Source organism: Lactuca serriola, chromosome 5 (genome assembly GCF_051521515.1).
Source record: "Lactuca serriola cultivar US96UC23 chromosome 5, Lser_US96UC23_V15, whole genome shotgun sequence".
In the NCBI taxonomy this organism is placed as follows: domain Eukaryota; kingdom Viridiplantae; phylum Streptophyta; class Magnoliopsida; order Asterales; family Asteraceae; genus Lactuca; species Lactuca serriola.
Genome location: NC_136412.1, coordinates 88,425,712 through 88,450,646, shown reverse-complemented (window position 1 = coordinate 88,450,646; position 24,935 = coordinate 88,425,712).

Sequence of the window (24,935 nt, the reverse complement as noted above, 5' to 3'; positions counted from 1 at the left end):
TGCTACTATAGGGTCAAGTACATACCAATTATAGTTATGGGCTTAGACATCTAATCCAACAGTTTCCCACTTGGATAAGTCTAATAAGTATTATTGCAAGTACGACTCAAAAATCTGATTAGTAATTGTAGCTCTCAAAAGCTGTTGTCGAACGCTGACTTAGTCAATAACGCGTCCATTAGATAAGGGATCATATATTCCTATACTTTACATGATATATTATGAACTGAGACATGGATTATTATCATTCTCTTTGTTCATGTGTTGTTTCCCGATTTCCGATTTATGACGACTCACTAATTGAACAAATCAAATCAGTCCAGGCTTGGCCAAGCACTTAGGGTGTCATCACTAAATCATCGAGGGGCCCACTGGTATCGCTTTTAGCCTTCTTAGGGTAAAAGGAACGGATAAATTTCGACTCATATGCTTGCTCTATTTAGTCATCAAATCACACACAACAATGTGTTTTATAACACCAAGTTACTGGTGCATTTACATATCATCAATGTGCACCCGACTTGTAAACTGCAACTATATGTCTCCATTTCAAGAATATAAGATATTATCGTCTCATAATCACTCGTGATGAAATCCATGAAGTGATTCAGATGAGTGTGGGTTTAATCTAATACTCAAATCTTATTACATGAGTACTCATGAGCACTGTAGTAAACTTTCCTATGTCTAAATGCTTTAGACAATCTACATACGTATTCATGACAGTCTTACCTCATTACCTACTTCCAAAGTATGATTGCTATGGATAGTTTGGATATCTTAATATTCGGGAAGTAAAAACATGCAAAGTGAAACAAAAGAATAATTGAATTCAATGTGGTCTCAAAACTTTTGAATATAAATAAAACACCTTTTATTTAATAACCATACTGATTACACATTATTCATTGTATAGTGTTTCAATTAATCAACTTAATACTTGAATTAAAACAATATTTATCCCATGCTCCAAGCATGCACACCATGTTTATATATGGTCCTTACTTTGTGAAATAGATCAATTGAAAACATTTCAATGATGCTCATTTCACAATTCCAAATCCTTATTACTTAGTGTAAGAATACCTAATTGTTTCCACTATAAGAAGGTGTTAGATTCTAAACTATCATGCAAGCAATGTATCTTTTTGTAATGTCGAGGTACAAAAGTCACAGAGACTTTTCCAATGATATTACAAAGTATTCCTTTGGAGATTGATAACAAATCAATTCCAAGGAAGCAAAGTCTCAAATTCAAAGTACACTCCTTTGAACATCCTTCTTGCATAAATAGATTCTTAATATCCATCTCCCATTATTGAAACATTTCCATATATGCCAGATGACAGCTCAATATAAATAGAATCATGTCTATTCATAATAATGTCAATATGGTCCATCCATTACTATACTTCCAATGTCATTAAGAAACCAATCCTTAGTAAACCTTAGATAGTCCTTGATAGTTGTTAAATACCTTAGTCATGTCCGGTTCCAATCCTTTTCCCTCTTAATGCCCTAGGCATTTGGAAAAACAGAACACGTGAATATTATATCTTATGCAATAGATCCTATACCATAATGTGACAACCCGAAATTTCCAATTGTATGAACATCATCTATTCAATAGAAGCTAGTTCAGGTTCTGTGATTTTCAAGTTTTTCCAAACAAGTTTGTGTACATTAGGGTTTATGTTTTAGATGATATCAGGAGAGTGGATACTCCTGGTTTTGTGAAACTTGGGCATTTCAAGTTTCATACTGTTACAGTCCAACATCAGGAATGAAAATATTTTCTGCCAAAATATTCCAGGACTATAAATAGTTTTCTGAATTAAATTAATTCATTATTCACAATTCCAAATAGAGAAAAGCCATATTCTCTCTGACGGATCTTCGGGTTTTCATCCCAGATTGTGAGTCTACTTTTCTATATGTGTTTCAATACTTGTTTAATGCATATTAGCAACAATAACATGTTTAGATTTCAAGATCCGGGAGTTTACCGCCCAAGATCGTTCTTGGGGAGTAAACTCCAAAATGGAACATTATGGCTTCCTAGTCCCAATTCCTTGTTATAAGACTTGTTTAGGAGATAGGCTATTACATTTATGGATCAAAAAAGCAACCAAGAACCATAAGTTCTAGGAGTTTACGGCCAAGGAACTCCCTTGGGCCGTAAACCCCTTTTCAAGGGCTTAAATGCCCTAAAACTCTCCCCAAATGCTTAAGGACCTTAACCACTTGTACTTGTGCTTGTTTAGAACACCAAAAGCCCATAAAAACCATAAGTTTTTAGGAGTTTACGGCCAAGAACCCTTCTTGGGCCGTAAACCCCATTTTGTGGGACAAAAATCATTCCAAGCACACCTAAGGCCTTTAGACAATTTACCTTGCACCTTTGGGACTAGAATGGAGAGAAGAACACATAGAAACAACTCCTTGGAAGGAGTTTACGGCCAAGGAACATGACTTGGGCCGTAAACTCCAAGTGAAGGCACCAAAGTGTGCCTCTTGCCCCCATTAGCCTTAGATAAAATCATGGATGCCATTCTTGATGTTTAAGTGCCTCAAATCAATTAATTTCCTAGAGTTTACGGCCGTAAACTCTAAGGTGAAGGACCTTAGGCCGTAAACTCCCTTATGGAGTGTTCTAAAGCCTTAAAACTACTTCATGCATTATTCCAATAAAGATAGGAGTGTTCTAGATGCAAGATAACACCACAAAACACCCAAAAACACCATTTGAGGAGTTCACGGCCATAAACCTATGAGTTTACGGCCGTAAACTCCAAGGTGAGGGGTTTGTTGGTTGGTGAACTCCTATACAAGGCCCTTTGATGTTTCAAACCCTTTGCCTTGTCCCGTAGCAACTTAGATGCAACCATTTGAACCCTAAACACTCATAAAAGTGTTTAAATGTCTGCTAAGTGTCTTAACTTATTTATTTAAGTTATTATATGTCTAATTAGTTATATATATGTTTATTATATGATAACTAGGCTCGTGCATGTAAACCAGTCTCCGTTTGTCACCTAGCACGGTAGCCGACACTGCAATTCAAACGACTCACCACAAGTGAGTTCATACCCCTTGAATCAACCTTTGAAATGATTTTAAGTGTTTTAAATACTTTATGGGGGGGAATACAAGTCAAATACTTATAGTTATTGCTTCAATCACATGTGATTGCATTTAATCACATGTGATTAATAACTAGGAAAACAACGATTTTTACCACTGTTCAAACTGTTTATCAAAATGCCTTACTTTGAAATGTTTTACAAACTGTTTTACTATCCAAACTTACTTATAGACTGTGATTTAAACAAATGCTTCTTATACTTAAACTGTTTTATTAACTTATGCCTTCAAATTGTTTTATAGATCGACATCAAGTCGATCTCCTCCTGAAATCATATTTATGCTTCAAATGTTTTATGAAAACTTATTTATGCTTTTATATATTCAATTGCATGCCCGTATATGTATAGATGTATAAATAATGTTTAAAGGACTTAGGAAGGCCATCCGCCCTATTTCCTTTTCGCGCCTTGAGATGTGGTCTGGTGGGATTTCGGGTGACCATCCGAAGGTCGTTTCAATATTACTTATATATCATATATACATATATAGACATAAAAGTACTTCCATATTCATACTCATCAGTACATCATTAGCTGGTTACCATCGGGGTAACGCAGGACAATACATATACAGATATACTAGAAACAATACATATACAGTTATACTAGAAACAATACATATACAGATATACTAGAAACAATACATATACAGATATACTAGAAACAATACATATACAGATATACTAGAAACAATACATATACAGATATACTAGAAACAATACATATACAGATATACTAGAAACAATACATATACAGATATACGAGAAACAATACATATACATAAATACGTAATAATTGTGATCCACTGTATCGGGCATGCCTTAAATGTCATGGCCCGAGTTGTAGCCAGAATTCTCTTGGAGGGAGAGCGTGAGTTTGCGTATAGATCTATACTGGATTGACTATCCTACACCTTGCTGCTAGCTACAGCCGGACCTGCAGGTCTGCGGGTGCCAAACGTCATTTCTTTTATTACGACCATTCATTATGTCGTTGTTACCAGTCGATAGCATGGTGCAATTTATCACATTATGCCTTAATATAAATCCGGTTTAAGGTAGTAGTATTTAGTACAGCAGTAGTCTTATTATACAAAGCTACAGTACTACAATGATTTACCCATTACATATTTTAGTGATAATCTCACTTAAGCATTAGTGTACAAACTATATTTTTAACAAATGATAGTTATACTTGGGTAATTACACACTTTTACAACAGACAAGTTTACAAAACAGTTTAGCCTTGGTAGAAGGTTACTTTTATAGAAAATATAGGATTTTCTGAGAGATTCAAACTTTTACAAACACTTTCAAACATTTGCTTACATTTTTACAAACTTATACATTGAGACAGGTTCAAACGTTTTTACAAGAAACATTGACACTAAAATACTTATGAACTCACCAGCTTAATGCTGATAAACTCTTTCAAAATAACTTGTATTCTCAGGTCATCAGTAGACAGGTACCGAGGCCAGCTTTAGAGAAGATGGAGTGCATTCAAGACTCATCTCATATTATTTTGTGTTTCATTATTTTTGGTGTCTATAACTGTACAGAACACACTTGTATTAAAATTATATATTTAATGCAATGGATGATGTTGTTTGCTTATTTACACTTACTGTGTCGTGATACTATACATGACGTCCTCCGCCCCAGAACGTTTCCGCCGTTCTTGGTTTTGGGGTGTGACAGATTGGTATCAGAGCATTGTTTATAGTGAATCAAGTATATCAACCCATAAAAGATATACTAATCTATAAACCCAAAAGGGACTAAAACACTCTGACCAAGAGTCTATACTCTAAATAATAAAATATTTAATTAAGTATACTAGTCTACATTATACTAAAATCAGTGTCACAATGACAAGAACAAAAGTATTACGATTGTTGAATATCACAAGTGAGCTCGGGGATGTATGGTCAGTCCTGGGAATGGCATAGCCTGATCAACTATGCTGGTCCTAGGAGTGATTAGCATATGCCCTAGAATGGTTGTGATATGTTAACAAGTCTAAAAACTTACCAACAATACCACAAGAGGATCAGTAGAACTTAGAACTTAAAATACTATAGGAGTATTTTGTGCTACTAGTTACACGTATACTATATTCTTATACCTCTCTTCTCGCGTAGATCTAAATGGCTGGATTCCATCATGGCGACCCGTACTTTCCCAATGAAGGCAATGTCGGGTGGATCGATGAAGAGCCCGAAGATGACCATCCAATCCCTTTGGATGGTCACCTCGCAGAAGGCTTTTCGGATGGATCCGACTCCGAGCCTGAAGTCAACAACCTACCGCTTGTAGGTCAAGCCCCGAACAACAACCCTCGACCAGCATTTCCAGGTCCTACTCCCATGTGGGCAAACAATCTGAATCGCTGGAGTGATGAGCAGGGTCAGCCCTTACCATACTTTGGGGACCGAACCTTCTACAACATTAGCGATGGTGGCCCTGCTGACAGAGCTCTGCCGGTGATCATCCGCAGAATAGCTCGTAATGTCGAGCAAGGTCGAGCAGCCATCGACCGGGTCATGGAGATTGATGCCAATTCAGGTGTCAATACAGTCCGCATTCGCCGTCTTGAAGAAGACATGGAACGGACCCGGAGAACCAACGAAACTCTGCAGCAACAGCTGGTTGCCTCCCGTGCTGAAGTCTTAGAACTTCGAGCTCGTCAGAGAGCTCAGGACCGACACCTTCAAGAGGTGTTTCGTCAAATGTCCGACCTCAGGGATCGCCCGAGGAATTCCCATCGCCATTAGATGATGTCTAGTACATCTCTGTCTTTTGAATTAGGGATAGCCTTGAACTTATGTGCTCTAAGTAGCACTTGTCTGTAAAATATTCCGAACTTTCGGTACTCTAATTAGGAATATAGGACTGTCAGTATTGTCCTTATGGTATGATGTAAGACCTACTGTTAGGTCGATTTTTCCTTGAACTTATTACATCAGTAATACCCGTACTATTGAAATCTATATAATCTGTGGGAAAAATTTGTACACTTGTGTATTCCTACTAATATTTCTTAGGTGATTTCAAACACTCATTCAAACGGTTGGGCTATGGTTATTTAGTCCATGGGTCACTCTCACTTTGCTTACAAATTGATTCTTATCATCCTTCTTGTTTTTATGAACTTATAGCTGAAGGATGCCTCCTCGCAAATCTCCCAGGAATAGGAATAATCCTGTACCTCCACCGCCTCCACCACCTGCAGTCATCGATACTGCAGCCCTGAATGCTGTCGTAGCTGCAGCAGTGGCTACTGCCATGGCTCAGTATCACTCATCGGATGCTAGCAGAGGTGGAACCCCTGTTGAATCTATCCCAGTTGAAATCCCTGTGCGCTCGAGGGAGTGCTCTTACAAGGATTTTACAAACTGCAAGCCGAAGCCTTTCTATGGCACCGGCGGAGTCATTGCTCTCTCGCAATGGTTCGAGAAGACTGAATCAGTCTTCGAAATCTGTTTGTGCCCTGCAGCATTCAAAGTAAAATATGCCGCGTGCACCTTCGAGGATAAAGCCCTAACGTGGTGGAACGGCCACGTCAAAGCCCTAACTCTCGTCGTGGCTAACGACATGGGCTGGGCAACAATGAAGGACCTCATGAGTGAGGAGTACTGCCCTAGGGGCGAAGTCCAGAAGTTAGAACATGAACTCTGGAATCTGACAATGAAGGGCACCAACGTGATCGCTTACACTGCCCGCTTTAGCGAACTGGTGGCCCTATGCCCCAATATGGTTCCCACTGAAGGGAAAAAGATTGAGCAGTATATATGGGGGCTAATGCCTCCGTACCAGGGGAACGTCTTAGCATCCAACCCTGCTACTTTCGACAGTGCCAAGCGATTGGCACAAAGACTTATTGACCATGGAGTCAAGACCCCTGCATCTACAACCACATTAGCCGTCCCAGAACCCTCCAAACCCGCTGGCAACAAGCGGAAATTCTGGGATGAGAAGAAGAAACAACGAGCTTCAAAGAAACAACAAATCATAGCAGTACATACTGCGATAGCCCCTACTGCTGTTACTGCTCCGGGGAAGCAGTATTCTGGAAGTTTGCCGAAGTGCAATAAATGCAACTTCCACCACCACGGCGCCTGCCGTGAGATGCAGTGTAACAACTGCCACAGAAAAGGACACACTGTCCGATTCTGTAAGTTCCCGGCGCAACCGATCTCCCAAGTTCCTGGCTCAGGCGCGAGCCCAACTTGCTATGGATGTGGCGAATCAGGCCACTTTAAAAGGGACTGCCCTAAGGCGAGGAATACTGGAGGAGCAGGGAGGGTACTAGCAATAGGCCACGGGGAAGCAGTTGCTGACCCGACAGTGGTGACTGGTACGTTCCTCCTTGATAACTCCTATGCATGCATTCTGTTCGATAGTGGAGCGGAGCGAAGCTTCGTAAACCACAAATTTGCTCGCATGCTTAAGCAACAACCACACGCACTTAATGAACAATTCACAGTAGAAATGGCCAATGGGAAAACTGAAAGTACTAATAGCATATACTTAGGTTGTCTTCTAACCTTAGATAACCATTCATTCCCAATTGACCTTATGCCGGTCTCAATAAAAAGTTTCGACGTTATTATCGGCATGGATTGGTTAAGTCTTCATCGAGCCGACATCATGTGCTATGAGAAAGCAGTCCGTTTAAACCTCCCATCTAACGAAACCCTTATAGTCTACGGCGACAAACCTGGTGCGAGTCTTCGCATTATTTCTAGTATTCAGGCACAGAAATATCTGCGCAAAGAATACCACGCATTTCTTGCTCACATCGTCGACACGAACCTAGAAACGAAAGAACTAAAGGACCTCCCAGTAGTGAGCGACTTCCCCGACATTTTTCCAGAAGAGTTACCCGGGTTACCTCCGCAACGACAAGTCGAGTTCAGAATCGACTTGGTCCCAGGAGCTACCCCAGTAGCCAAGTCGCCCTACCGTTTAGCACCAGCCGAGATGCAAGAACTCTCTGGTCAACTTAACGAACTACTCAGCAAGGGTTTTATAAGACCAAGTTTCTCACCTTGGGGAGCACCGGTCTTGTTCGTTAAGAAGAAAGACGGATCATTCCGTATGTGTATTGACTACAGGGAACTCAACAAGTTGACGATCAAGAATCGTTACCCTCTGCCGCGCATAGATGATCTATTCGATCAACTGCAAGGGGCGAGCTATTTTTCCAAGATTGATCTGAGATCCGGATATCACCAGTTACGAGTGCTCGAGGAGGATGTGCCAAAGACAGCCTTCCGAACTCGTTACGGACACTACGAGTTCGTGGTGATGCCATTCGGATTGACCAATGCGCCCGCAGTCTTCATGGATCTGATGAATAGAGTATGCCGACCTTACTTAGATCAATTCGTCATCGTTTTCATTGACGACATCCTGATCTACTCCCGAAGTAAGAAAGAGCATGGAGATCATCTGCGACAAATTCTAGAGACTTTACGAAAGGAGAAACTTTATGCGAAGTTCTCGAAATGTGAATTTTGGATCCGAAGAGTCGAATTCTTAGGACACGTGGTTAGCGAAGAAGGAATCCACGTGGACCCATCCAAAATAAAAGCCATTGAGAACTGGTCAGCACCAAAGACACCTACAGAAATTCGCCAATTTCTAGGTCTCGCTGGCTACTACCGCAGGTTCATTCAGAACTTCTCCCGAATAGCGAAGCCTCTTACGACCCTAACCCAGAAAGGCGTGGCCTTCGACTGGGAAGAGAAGCAAGAAAGAGCGTTCCAAACGCTCAAACGAGCCTTGTGCACCGCGCCAATACTATCCCTTCCGGAAGGAATAGAAGACTTTGTAGTCTATTGCGATGCATCCAATCAAGGACTCGGATGTGTTCTGATGCAGCGAGGTAAGGTCATCGCCTACGCCTCGAGGCAGTTGAAGACACATGAGGTTAACTACACGACCCACGATCTTGAACTAGGAGCAGTAGTTTTTGCTCTGAAGATCTGGAGACATTACCTGTATGGAACGAAGAGCACTATCTTTACCGACCACAAGAGTTTGCAACACATTTTCGATCAGAAGGAGCTCAACATGAGACAACGACGGTGGGTCGAGCTACTCAGTGATTACGAATGCGATATTCGTTATCATCCGGGTAAAGCCAATGTAGTAGCAGATGCCCTAAGTCGGAAAGAATATTCTGGTCGCAAGGTCAAGTCATTATCCATAACCATCCATTCACACTTGACTAAGCAAATTCAGGCGGCTCAACTAGAAGCCATGAAACTTGAAAATGTGTCGAGTGAATCCCTTAGGGGAATGGACAAGAACTTCGAAGCCAAGGGTGACGGAGCTTTATACTTCATGAACCGGATCTGGACACCGAAACACGGTGGTTTCCGAGACTTGGTCATGACCGAGGCGCACAACACTCGGTATTCCGTCCACCCAGGTTCAGATAAGATGTATCTGGATCTGAAAAAGCTATACTGGTGGCCTAATATGAAAGCAGAGATCGCTACCTTCGTGAGTAAATGCCTTACTTGCGCGAAGGTTAAGGTCGAGTACCAGAAGCCCTCTGGTTTACTGCAACAACCAGAGATTCCAGAATGGAAGTGGGAGCGGATCACTATGGATTTCATAACCAAGTTACCCAAGACAACGGGTGGACTTGACACCATATGGGTCATCGTTGATAGATTGACCAAGTCTGCACACTTCCTGCCTATCAAAGAAACAGACAAGATGGAGAAACTTACGAGAACATACATTAGGGAAATTGTACGGTTGCATGGTGTACCTATTTCCATTATCTCCGATAGAGATAGTAGGTTCACCTCAAGATTTTGGCAATCCCTACAACATTCCCTAGGAACGAGGCTGGATATGAGCACAGCCTACCATCCACAGACCGACGGACAGAGTGAGAGAACCATTCAAACATTGGAAGACATGTTGCGAGCCTGTGTGATTGATTTTGGGAAGGCATGGGATACTCATTTACCTCTTGTCGAATTTTCCTATAATAACAGTTATCACACAAGCATCAAGGCTGCTCCATTCGAAGCTCTCTACGGCCGCAAGTGCAGATCCCCCCTGTGCTGGGCTGAGGTTGGTGATACCCAATTAGCGAGAGGGCAAACTTCCGACAGTACTCTCACTGGTCCGGAAATCATTCGGGAAACGACAGAGAAGATCGTTCAAATCCGTGAACGATTAAAAGCCTCTAGAGACCGACAGAAGAGCTACGCCGATAAACGAAGAAAACCTTTGGAATTTCAGGTGGGAGACCGAGTCCTTCTCAAAGTCTCACCCTGGAAAGGCTTGATACGCTTCGGCAAGCGTGGGAAGCTTAATCCTAGGTACATAGGGCCTTTCGAGATTCTTGCCAGAGTCGGCCCCGTAGCTTACAAACTAGATCTACCCGACACACTGCGTAACGTACATTCTACATTCCACGTATCTAACTTGAAAAAGTGTCTGTCTGACGAGACTCTCGTAATCCCACTCGACGAGATCGAGATCAACGAGAGCCTCAACTTCGTGGAAGAACCTGTAGAGGTCATGGACCGTGAGGTCAAGCAGACAAAACAAAGCCGTATCCCTATCGTGAAGGTTCGCTAGAACGCCAAGCGAGGACCGGAATTCACTTGGGAACGCGAGGATCAGATGAAGTTGAAATACCCTCATCTTTTCGCTTGATTGTTTGTAACTTTCATTTGCTTAAATTCTAATTTCGGGACGAAATTCCCTCTAACAGTGGGATGATGTGACAACCCGAAATTTCCAATTGTATGAACATCATCTATTCAATAGAAGCTAGTTCAGGTTCTGTGATTTTCAAGTTTTTCCAAACAAGTTTGTGTACATTAGGGTTTATGTTTTAGATGATATCAGGAGAGTGGATACTCCTGGTTTTGTGAAACTTGGGCATTTCAAGTTTCATACTGTTACAGTCCAACATCAGGAATGAAAATATTTTCTGCCAAAATATTCCAGGACTATAAATAGTTTTCTGAATTAAATTAATTCATTATTCACAATTCCAAATAGAGAAAAGCCATATTCTCTCTGACGGATCTTCGGGTTTTCATCCCAGATTGTGAGTCTACTTTTCTATATGTGTTTCAATACTTGTTTAATGCATATTAGCAACAATAACATGTTTAGATTTCAAGATCCGGGAGTTTACCGCCCAAGATCGTTCTTGGGGAGTAAACTCCAAAATGGAACATTATGGCTTCCTAGTCCCAATTCCTTGTTATAAGACTTGTTTAGGAGATAGGCTATTACATTTATGGATCAAAAAAGCAACCAAGAACCATAAGTTCTAGGAGTTTACGGCCAAGGAACTCCCTTGGGCCGTAAACCCCTTTTCAAGGGCTTAAATGCCCTAAAACTCTCCCCAAATGCTTAAGGACCTTAACCACTTGTACTTGTGCTTGTTTAGAACACCAAAAGCCCATAAAAACCATAAGTTTTTAGGAGTTTACGGCCAAGAACCCTTCTTGGGCCGTAAACCCCATTTTGTGGGACAAAAATCATTCCAAGCACACCTAAGGCCTTTAGACAATTTACCTTGCACCTTTGGGACTAGAATGGAGAGAAGAACACATAGAAACAACTCCTTGGAAGGAGTTTACGGCCAAGGAACATGACTTGGGCCGTAAACTCCAAGTGAAGGCACCAAAGTGTGCCTCTTGCCCCCATTAGCCTTAGATAATTAATTTCCTAGAGTTTACGGCCGTAAACTCTAAGGTGAAGGACCTAGAGTTTACGGCCGTAAACTCTAAGGTGAAGGACCTTAGGCCGTAAACTCCCTTATGGAGTGTTCTAAAGCCTTAAAACTACTTCATGCATTATTCCAATAAAGATAGGAGTGTTCTAGATGCAAGATAACACCACAAAACACCCAAAAACACCATTTGAGGAGTTCACGGCCATAAACCTATGAGTTTACGGCCGTAAACTCCAAGGTGAGGGGTTTGTTGGTTGGTGAACTCCTATACAAGGCCCTTTGATGTTTCAAACCCTTTTGCCTTGTCCCGTAGCAACTTAGATGCAACCATTTGAACCCTAAACACTCATAAAAGTGTTTAAATGTCTGCTAAGTGTCTTAACTTATTTATTTAAGTTATTATATGTCTAATTAGTTATATATATGTTTATTATATGATAACTAGGCTCGTGCATGTAAACCAGTCTCCGTTTGTCACCTAGCACGGTAGCCGACACTGCAATTCAAACGACTCACCACAAGTGAGTTCATACCCCTTGAATCAACCTTTGAAATGATTTTAAGTGTTTTAAATACTTTATGGGGGGGAATACAAGTCAAATACTTATAGTTATTGCTTCAATCACATGTGATTGCATTTAATCACATGTGATTAATAACTAGGAAAACAACGATTTTTACCACTGTTCAAACTGTTTATCAAAATGCCTTACTTTGAAATGTTTTACAAACTGTTTTACTATCCAAACTTACTTATAGACTGTGATTTAAACAAATGCTTCTTATACTTAAACTGTTTTATTAACTTATGCCTTCAAATTGTTTTATAGATCGACATCAAGTCGATCTCCTCCTGAAATCATATTTATGCTTCAAATGTTTTATGAAAACTTATTTATGCTTTTATATATTCAATTGCATGCCCGTATATGTATAGATGTATAAATAATGTTTAAAGGACTTAGGAAGGCCATCCGCCCTATTTCCTTTTCGCGCCTTGAGATGTGGTCTGGTGGGATTTCGGGTGACCATCCGAAGGTCGTTTCAATATTACTTATATATCATATATACATATATAGACATAAAAGTACTTCCATATTCATACTCATCAGTACATCATTAGCTGGTTACCATCGGGGTAACGCAGGACAATACATATACAGATATACTAGAAACAATACATATACAGTTATACTAGAAACAATACATATACAGATATACTAGAAACAATACATATACAGATATACTAGAAACAATACATATACAGATATACTAGAAACAATACATATACAGATATACTAGAAACAATACATATACAGATATACTAGAAACAATACATATACAGATATACGAGAAACAATACATATACATAAATACGTAATAATTGTGATCCACTGTATCGGGCATGCCTTAAATGTCATGGCCCGAGTTGTAGCCAGAATTCTCTTGGAGGGAGAGCGTGAGTTTGCGTATAGATCTATACTGGATTGACTATCCTACACCTTGCTGCTAGCTACAGCCGGACCTGCAGGTCTGCGGGTGCCAAACGTCATTTCTTTTATTACGACCATTCATTATGTCGTTGTTACCAGTCGATAGCATGGTGCAATTTATCACATTATGCCTTAATATAAATCCGGTTTAAGGTAGTAGTATTTAGTACAGCAGTAGTCTTATTATACAAAGCTACAGTACTACAATGATTTACCCATTACATATTTTAGTGATAATCTCACTTAAGCATTAGTGTACAAACTATATTTTTAACAAATGATAGTTATACTTGGGTAATTACACACTTTTACAACAGACAAGTTTACAAAACAGTTTAGCCTTGGTAGAAGGTTACTTTTATAGAAAATATAGGATTTTCTGAGAGATTCAAACTTTTACAAACACTTTCAAACATTTGCTTACATTTTTACAAACTTATACATTGAGACAGGTTCAAACGTTTTTACAAGAAACATTGACACTAAAATACTTATGAACTCACCAGCTTAATGCTGATAAACTCTTTCAAAATAACTTGTATTCTCAGGTCATCAGTAGACAGGTACCGAGGCCAGCTTTAGAGAAGATGGAGTGCATTCAAGACTCATCTCATATTATTTTGTGTTTCATTATTTTTGGTGTCTATAACTGTACAGAACACACTTGTATTAAAATTATATATTTAATGCAATGGATGATGTTGTTTGCTTATTTACACTTACTGTGTTGTGATACTATACATGACGTCCTCCGCCCCAGAACGTTTCCGCCGTTCTTGGTTTTGGGGTGTGACACATAAGCATATTGGATACGATTCATAATGTATTACATAAAGACATGATACTTGACCAGTCTTTTGCTATAATATTTCCATATATAGAATTTCCAATGTTGAAACATTTCAACCTGATATTAATATATGCTCATGACTAAGTTGATTAAAAATTCAATCTAAACTTTTAGATTTAAAGTGAAGTATAACTATCCTCTCCCTTTAGCGAAACAACTTTTCAAAATTATATTCTTACTGCCATAACACTTATGATCCCACTAGCTTTGACATATACTCAGAAATCAATTGGACTTCTAGAAATAAATACTTATTGACTTTCTTACCAAAGTTCAGATTTTCGATGCGAGATGCTTCGACAAGCCTTTATCTAAGATCATACACCTTTTATAAGAAAGCTTATTTGTGTGTCTAAATTATTTCAATACTTACAACAATAAGTCCCGAATGTTCAAACTATTTTCCGTTTCTCACAATTCGAACTATGAAGAGGGATGTCGTAATCATAATAGAATTTGAGAACGCAATTAACACAACTGCTATCTTCTCAAAATCTACTTAGTGAAAGTGTTTCTTCATAATCATTTTCATGAATTGGAGACAAACCTTTGTCACTTAGATTTTATGGTGTATGTCTTCCTATCCATGTGAATTTGTTATTTCCAACCATTATCATAGGATAAGGTCTCTGACAAATTCAACCTCATATGGACTGAACTTGTTCAATCTTAATTTCTTGCCACTTGGCAGCACAAGGGCCTACCATGTCTTCCAAGTTGTTGAGCAGATCACCCTTACTAATCAATCAACTTTCACTGATCAAGGTACTTTCCCTTATGCAAACAATCGAGAACGCATAGAATTCACATGCATAGTAAACTTTAACTGGAATGGCAGATAGAGAAGAATATGTCAACACAATAAGTAACAAACCTCAAGTCGTATGCTAGTGATACATAATAGGTTTATTCAAGACTAGTTCCTGAAACTTTTCAAGATCTTTAAGATGCCTTCTAACTACATGACATATAAGATTCTCTTTTCAAGAAACACTCCTTGACAAACAAATATTCAAGAGTTAGTTTATATTCTTATCAAGAATGACACTTCATATAATTGGTTTTAGTTGGTCTTTGTCTTATATAAACATCACAACTACCAATTTCAAATGTGAAAGAACAAGAAAAATGTGTACGCCACATCCTATGAGGTGCTAAAAACATGCTTAAACTATGTCACTCAAGTCACAATCTTGGAGTATGACTCTAAGACTTGATTTTGGAACAAAGTATGAGTCACCTTAATTGATTTAACCATTTCAACATCTCATGATTCCTCTTCTTAGCCAAACAAATGCACTAAGATGTTCTTAGAGGATCAATTGTGATATGGTTTTTCATATTCATTAAGATGATCATAAAACATGATACTAAAGTACTCTCCTTTCCTTTCAGATTGGAGAGACTTTTATCTTTCTGCCTAATTGATTCTTCTTATTCATTCTGCTATACATTGAAACTTTTTCAAAGATTCAGAATTATACTTAATCTTGTAAGCATAATCATATTTACTAAGCTTTTAGTAAATCTTGATGAATAGTCTTGTCGTTCTTTGTGGTGAACCTGATTAGTGCACAACAATGTGTACTAGATCCCCTAGTTCTTCACTTGACTCACATCTATATGTGAAAAACGAATTAGTCTTAATTTCCCAAAGATGAAGGTTCTCATTCATTATACTATACAAATTGTATGATTTCAAGTTTCTGTCCAATTGAAACTTGGTGATGAGAATCTTTCCTTATTTGGTAGATTTTAGACACTACCACAAATGAAAGAATCAAATCCAAATTGCTAAAATTACAAACACACAAACATCAATTTTCAAAAATGTCATTGCAAGGAAATATAAATCAAAATTTTCTTTATTTATAAAATGAGGAAAACTTTTCTTTACAATGTAAGTACATATGAAACTATGTATCTAAATATTCGTAAGCAATCTATCGTAACTCTTAAGCAGCAACTCAAAAATCTGATCATCGAATCATGTGATCGAAATACATCTATTCATGATTAGCCTCAACATGCTTTTCCTTTAAGCTTCCTTTCATCGATACTACAAAACATCATAATGTGATCCCATCACATCATGTATTTAAGAATCTACAAATAGGAACTTAATAGAGTTAGATAGTGGTTTTACCTGAAGCAGAGTCAAACACATTAACTTTACCATCCTTGTGGTCTTTCAGGTAAATATGCAAGCTTCGCATCCAATACCCCTTCTCTTGGCAATAGAAGCAAATAGATTCTTTTAGAATGGCACACGGGACAATCTCAAACTTAATCTTCCCCTTTCCATTGGGAAGACTTTTCTGGACTTCTAATGTTTCCATTGTCAATTTCCAAGGAATTTTGGGAAACAAATATTCCACTTAAATTTGCTTTACCAGTGCGCCAAATCATTGCTGATTCAACATCAGTTAGCAAATATGTAAGATCAATATGATGGGTTTTGAGCATTCTAACACTCTTGTGGTGTACATCCAACCCTAGAAACCTTGGATCCATGTTTTCTCTAATATATATGCAAATATGATTTTCCAAGGTTCTCATTCTAACTAGCATACCATGGGTTACTTGTAATATAAAAATTAGCAGAATGACATACCTTCGTTGTTGCTTGGATTACTAAAGACCTTGTGAGCCTAGAACCCTAAATGTGATGCCTCAAATGTTTGACACTATACCACAACTCTTGGAATAATGTGAGAGAAGTACACTTGAGCACAAAATCGGATAGCCATCACCCTTTTAGTCTTAGATACCGATTTTGCTCCATATGAGGTTCCTTATATAGTGTGTCACATGTAGGGTTACACCATATAAACCCTAATGTGCATGGCTTTTCATTTCCCCCATAATCCATGGGTTTTAACCTCCATGGAGCATCCATGGAGCACCTAATGGTTCCTAGCACAATCTAGTGAATCATGGACCACAAGCCCACTATATAAGAATGAAAGATTTACCTAATCAATCCCCATATATTTAATTAGTCTCTTTTGATCTCAAAATTAATTATAAATTAATTATTGATCAATACTAATTAAATAATATGATTTCATATTAATATATTAGAATATATTAACAAATCATAAGTGTCCTTATTTGCATTTTGTCTATCCAATTGTTGAGATGCCATGCAACCCAAATGGACCATGCCATGTCGGGTCAAGTACATACTAAATATAGTTATGGACTTAGGCACCTTATCCAACAGTGTCCCACTTGGATAAGTCTAATAACTATAGTTACATGTATCACTTCACAATCCGACCAACAATCATAGCTTTTTCAAAGTCTCACGGAACTAGAATGATGCGTCATTTAAGATAAGTGATCATATAATCCTATGATCTACATATAAGTCGGACAAATACACGGAACAATGTCGTACTTATTGTCCAGCAGTTTGTTTCTCGATTTCCAATTTGTTTGACTAGAACTAAACTGAACACATCAATTTGGTTCTGACCGGGCCCGACACATACGTCAAAACAACATCATCAACGGGCCCAGATATCGCTTTTGATCCTCCAAGGAATAAAAGGAACGTATAAACTTTGACTCATATTCTTGTACTAGCTACTTTTTGAGTCATACATCAAAGCACGTTTTATAACATCAAGTTACTGATGTGTTTTCTTGCAATCAATGCACAACCAACTCATAATCAACAACTCATATCTCTAGGTTTGAAGACTTATATGATATTACCGTCTCAAGATCACTCGAGATAAATACCATGAAGTGATACAAGTAAGCGTGGGTTTAATCCAATACTCATAACTTATGAGCACTTATGAATGGTGTAGCAACTTTTGCTATGTCTAACACCTTAGACATCTACAAGCCCAATTCATAATAGTCTTGATTGATACCTACTTCCAACATATGACTGATTGTAGAGAGTTTGAATAAAGTAATTATTCTGGAAGTCAAAACATAAAAAATTGAAACAATAGTGAACAATTGACACAAGACAACAACACTTTACTTATAAACGAACAAAAACTTTTACTTAATCATCAAATGTCAATTACATTTTACAAGTTTTATAAATAGCTATATAATCTGTAAAACTAATATCATCCTTCAGCCCGATGCGCTTCGCATGCTGCAAATGCTTAACCCTACACAGTCTCTTCATCAGGGGATCTGATGGGTTCTCATCCGATGATACACTCTTTGCCATGAGGAGTCCTTTTTCTATCTGATGTCTAATGAAGTGGTATTTTCTTTTGATGTGCCTGGATCCTCCGTGATCCTTTGGTTCCTTAGCTAAGGCAATTACACTCTCATTATCACAGAAAATCTCCATAGGCTCCTTAATAGCTGGTACAAATCCAAGGTCTCCAATGAAGTTCTTTAGCCATCTTGCCTCCTTTGCCGCCTCGTTTTCTGCTATGTACTCTGATTCGGAAGGTTAATCAACTACTGTTTACTACATGGAAGTCTTCCAAGTAACTGCTCCTCCATTTAGGATAAAGACCCATCCCGAATGAGAGCGGAAATTATCCATATCAATCTGGAAGCTAGCATCACTATACCCCACTACTCTCAAGTCATTACTCCCACCAAGGGTAAGTAACCAATCCCTAGTCCTTCGTAGGTACCTGAGAATATTCTTCACTACAATCCAGTGAGCCTTGCCCGGATTCCCTTGACATCTACTGACCATGCTCAAAGCAAAGGCCACATCAGGGAGAATACAAGTCATAACATACATGATCGAGCCTACATTAGAAGCACATGGTACTTGACTCATCTCAACTATCTCAGCATGTGTACTCGGGGTATGAGTCTTACTCAGTTTGACGTTACTCTGGATTAGTAAGTGACCTTTCTTGGAATCCTGCATGTTGAACCTTTTCAACACCTTATCCAAGTAGCTACTATGACTAAGTCTAATTAGTCTCTTAATCTTGTCTCTCAATATCCTTATCCCTAGGATATGGGCAGCTTCACCAATGTCCTTCATAGCGAAACACTTCCCAAGCCAAGATTTAACCTCCTGCAAGGTTGGGATTTCATATCCTATGTCCATAAACAATACCAAAAAGCTAACTATACTCCCACTAGCCTTAACATATACACAGGACTCATCCTCGCTCCTCGAAAAACCAAACTCTTTAACTTTCTCATTGAAATACAGATTCCACCTGCGAGATGCTTGTTTTAATCCATAGATGGATTTGTTAACCTTACACACTCTATTAGGGTGCTTTGCATCAGCAAAACCCTCTGGTTGACTCATGTAAACATCCTCAGCCAACTTTTCATTAAGGAAACTGGTTTTGACATCAATTTGCCATATATCGTAATCATGAAATGCAGCTATGGCTAGCATAACCCTAATAGACTTAATATTCTCTACTGGTGAGAAGGTCTCATCATACTCAACTCCTGGAATTTGAGTAAAACCCTTCGCAACCAGTCGCGCTTTATAAGTGTGTATATTCCCTCCATGTCGGTCTTCTTCTTGAAGATCCATTTGCACCCGACCATCTTACGGCCCGGTACATTGTTAATCAAGTTCCAAACTTGATTGTCATACATGGACTGAATCTCGCTGTCCATGGCCTATTTCCATTTGGTAGACTTAAGGCCTGCCATGGCTTCCTTAAAGTTGTTAGGCTCATCCAAATTTACCAGCGTACTATCACTGTTAAATGTATCACCTTCCCCAATATTATGAAAACCATAGTAATGCTCAGGTGGATGCCTAACTCTTGTGGAATGCCTCAGAGGTACGTCTGTTGCATTAATTTCTAAGTCCATAACTATAATTGGTAAGACTTGACCCAACCCGACATGGTCCATTTAAGTTGCATGGCATCATGCATTTGGATAGACTATAATGAGAGAAATAACACTTAGGGTTTGTTAATATATTATAAGTTCTAATATATTAATAAGATTATTCAATTAGTATTGATCAAGAATTAATCTAGGATTAATTAAGTGATCAAAAGAACACTAATTAAATATATGGGTTGATAGTGTAAATCATCCATACTTGTATATTGGGCTAAGACTCCATGGATTATCAAGTTGGGCTAAAACCCATAGGATGCTCCATGGTGTACTTGAACCCATGGGTCCAAGGAAATGGAAAGCCATGACAATTAGGGTTCACTCTAATTGTCAGTAACTATATAAGCATCTTATTGTTGACAAAATCGGCACTAGAGAATATATGTGAAAGGGCTAGCCATTTTTCATGAAGTGTGGATTTCTATCTAATCTATTCCAAGTGTATTTGGTTTTGTGTGAACCATTTGAGGTGTCACACTTGGGGCACTAGGCACTCAAGCTTCATGAAGACATTCTACATCAAAGAGTGTCACACCCCAAAACCAAGAACGGCGGAAACGTTCTGGGGCGGAAGACGTCAAGTACAGTATCATAACAATGAAAAGTAGTAAACAAGCAACAACATCATCCATTGCATTAATAATAGAATTATTATACAAGTATGTTCTATCAAATTTTGATAAACGCTAAAGCATAAATCAAAATGAAAGATGAGTCTTGAACAAGCTCCATCTTCCTTTCTCCTTGCATCGGTACCTGTCTATGATGACCTGAGGATACAAGTAATTTTGAAAGCGAGTATCAGCTTTGAAGCTGGTGAGATCATAAGTATTTTAGTGTCTTAATTTGTATGTAAGAATTTGTAAGTAATTGAATTGTAAGTATTGAAAATGTATATGAACTGTAAGTATGAAAATGTTTGTAAAACAACTGTAAACGTTTAAAAAACCCTAGAAATCCCTATGATTTCTACTATTATAACAGGGAGTTTTCTACAAAGACTTGACTGATCTCTATGTAGTCTTCTACCAAGACTTACTTGTTCTATATGTTCGTCTCTTGTAAAAGTGTGTAATTTTCCCAAGTGTAACTATCATTATCAAAATATAGTTTTTTACATTTATAGTTTAAGTGAAAATATCACTAAATATGTGTACAGGGAAAATTAATGTAGTACTAAATTGTAGCGCTATAAGAACTACTATTGTACTAATTACCTTAAACCGGATTTATATTAAGGCATTATGTGATAAATTGCACCATACTATCGATTGGTAACAACGACATACGAATGGTCGTAATAACGGAATGACGTTTGGCACCCGCAGACCTGCAGGTCCGGCTTTAGCTAGCAGCAAGGTGTAGGATAGTCAATCCAGTATAGATCTATACGGAAACTCATGCTCTCCCTCCAAGAGAATTCTGGCTACAACTCCGGCCATGACATTTAAGGCATGCTACGATACAGTGGATAACAATTATTAACATATTCATGTATATGTAATGTAATGAACTGTTCTGGCTGTAATGTACGTGCTCTCTACCTAGCAAGTATAGTAATGTAATCGTTCTAGTATCGTTGTATATGTTCTATTCCTAGTATCATAGTATATGTAATGTACTGTAATGTTCTAGAAAGTATTGACTCATGAATGAACTGACTCATTGTATGATATCGCGTTCTAGTAATGGTTCTAGTATCTTCCTAAACTACCCATATGGTAGTTTACTAGTAATCTAACTAGTACGTATTAACATGGATGTATACCCTTGCTACCCAAGGGCATGGGATGAATTGGAAGGGCCTTTTATGACTATATATGTACACAGGATATATAACTAATATTTAAATGACTTTCGGACGAATACCCGATATCCCACCAGACCACATCTCAAGCGCGAAAAGGAAATAGGGTGGATAGCCTTCCTAAGTCTTTTAAACATTTCTTATATAACTATACATATAGAGGCATGCAATTTATAATATAAAAGCATAAATAAGTTTTGTAAAACATTTGAACAAAATTAATATCTTAAGAAAAGATAGACTTGATGTCAATCTATAAAACAATTTGAAGGCATGGGTTTGATAAAACAGTTTAGTATAAAGAAACATTTGTTTGAAACACAATTGTAAATAAGTTTGCAATGTAGTATACAGAGTAAAATGTACAGTGTAATAAGGACTTTAAAACATATAAAATGTTTATAAAAATCATTTGAAGGAAATTGTTTGGTAAAACGGCTAATGAGTAGCCAAATCATTTGAATGATGTATATTAATCACATGTGATTGATGTAATAGCTAGCATAATTCTACTTATTAATCACATGTGATTGATATAATAAGTAGCATGATTCTACTTGTATCCCCCCCATAAAACATTTAAAAATAGTTTAGAACATTAGTTAAGGGGTATGAACTCACCTGCAGTAAGTGACTGGAATTGAACGGACTGTTATCGTAAGGAAGGATCGGGCAAGTGCTTGGTGTCAAGTGAAGACTTTAGACACACACAATGATCCTAATTACATATGAAAACATATGTATATAAATAATTAGTGATTAAAACACTCATTATACAAGTATAAACATTTAAACGTGAGGAAAACACTTTTGGTCAAGTGTTAGGAGGCTAATGGGTTGCAACAAAGGAGTGCAATACCTCAAATGGGATTTTAAGGTCTAATGGCCATGTTCTTTGGAGTTTACAGCCCAGGGGAGTAAGCTCCTGGCCGTAAACTCTCAACCAAGTCCCTAAATGGTGTCTACCAATTATACAACTCATGTGGTGAATTGTTTCAAGGCTATAACAAGTGTTTGGTTGCCATATTAACTCCTTTGGGGAGTTTACGGCCCAGAGACCATATTCCCTTGGAGTTTACGGCCGTAAACTCCCTTGGGAGGGTTTTTATGGTGTTTTCAAGTCTCAAACATTTCTAGGTAATGATCTATGTTGGGTTCTAGGCATAAGGAAGGAGTTAGGGTGTCATTTGACCCCTTATAGGTGTTTACGGCCCAAGAACTTGTCTTAGCCGTAAACTCCTCAATATTAGTGATTTCCTATGTTTTCTAGGCTTTAAACACTTTAGGGTACTTGTCTAAAATAAAGTCTAAGCCTTAGGTGCCTTAAAAGCACCATTTGAGCAAGTTACAAGGGAGTTTACGGCCTAAGTTACTCTTGGGCTGTGAACTCCTAAACTTGGGTGGTTCTTGGTTGATTTCATGTCCCTAACACACTCCTATAGAAGTCCAAGGTAGTTACTAATCACGGGGGACAATCTAGGCTTGGTTTCAGGAGTTTACCGCCCAAGAACACCTTGGGGAGTAAACTCCTAAATCAGATGATTTAGCTATGTAATCTATGTTATGAACACATTTAAAGCTTTCTAACACTACTAGAAAGAGTTACTCGCAATTTGGGATCAAAACCCGAAGATCCGTGAGAGAGAATTTTGACTTTTCTCTAAATGGAATTCAACAAATGAACCAATTTGGTTTAGAATTCTATTTATAGTCCTGAGATATTTTTGGCAGAAAATATTTTTATTCCTGGAACGAACTCTAATATCCTAGAGTATTGGAATAACAGTGTTTCACAAAACCCTAGTGCATCCACTCTCCTAATATCTCCTTAAGTGTAATATCCTGAAAACTGCCAAACTTATACTCGAAATCTGAGTTTTCACTGTAACTGTTCTACTTCTATTGGCTTCAAACGGTTTGTTCAGAATGGAAATTTCGGGTTGTCACAAAGAGGTATGTAATTCTAACTTGATATATTCTTATGAATCAATGTTATTATGGTAGTTAGGATGAATACCTTGGAAAGTTCATATTTGCATGCATATTAGAGAAAACATAGATCCAAGGTATTTAGGGTTGCATGTACACTTAGGGGTGTTAGAATGCTCTAAACCCAACAGTGGTATCAGAGCCTAGGCATGTTTTCTCTTATACATGATGCAAATAGATTTTTCGAAGCCAAGAATCTGTCAGGGCCTAAAACTTGACGAGTTCTGGTAGAAAACTCGACTAGTTCATGTATTAGAGCATGAACTCGACGAGTTTGGCCTCCAGACAGCATATATTCGTGTTTCTTGGCTGGAATTGGACTAGGAGCATTACCCTAAGCTGTTTTTGAACTTGTAAACTTGTTTTTGATGTGGTAATGTTAATGCTAATCCAATCTCAAAGATAACTGTCAATAGATTCTTGTTTTGTATTAGTTTAAAAGTTATGCTAATTACATGAAAAAGTTTGATGTGAATTATCTTTGTTCATATGAGTTACTTAGATTAATAGATAAGTTAATTGATTATGTGTTTTCAATCCATTTTAATCTAAGAGATGATTCTCAAATGTCTTTGTGTAACTTGTCCTCAAGTTACATGAAAGGTCACATTTAAGTTTCATAAAACTCATAAAAGTTGGAAATGGTTACAAAAAAATGAAGAGTCTTGTCCTCAAGTTATGGAGGTTCAAAAGTCACTTCATTAAGTAATAAAATGTGTAACCTTAATTAATTCCATAAGTTACAAAATAAAGAAAAGTTACATTCTTTTATTTGTTTAAAGTCTTCCATAACTTGTCCTCAAGTTATGCAACTTGAAGAGTTTTTTGATTAAAACTACTTTAAACACATAAGTTATGGAAATTAATTAGATTTAAATAGTTTCAAAAACTTTCCCTCAAGTTTTGGAATTTAAAAAGTTTCACTTATGAATACTTTAATTCCAAGTTAGCCCATAGAATTTTAAATGTTAAAATTCAACGCTTATACTTTATAATATTATAAGTTAATAATATATATATATATATATATATATATATATATATATATATATATATATGTATGTATGTATAAGAGTAAAGTCAGTCTTACCGTTAGTAGG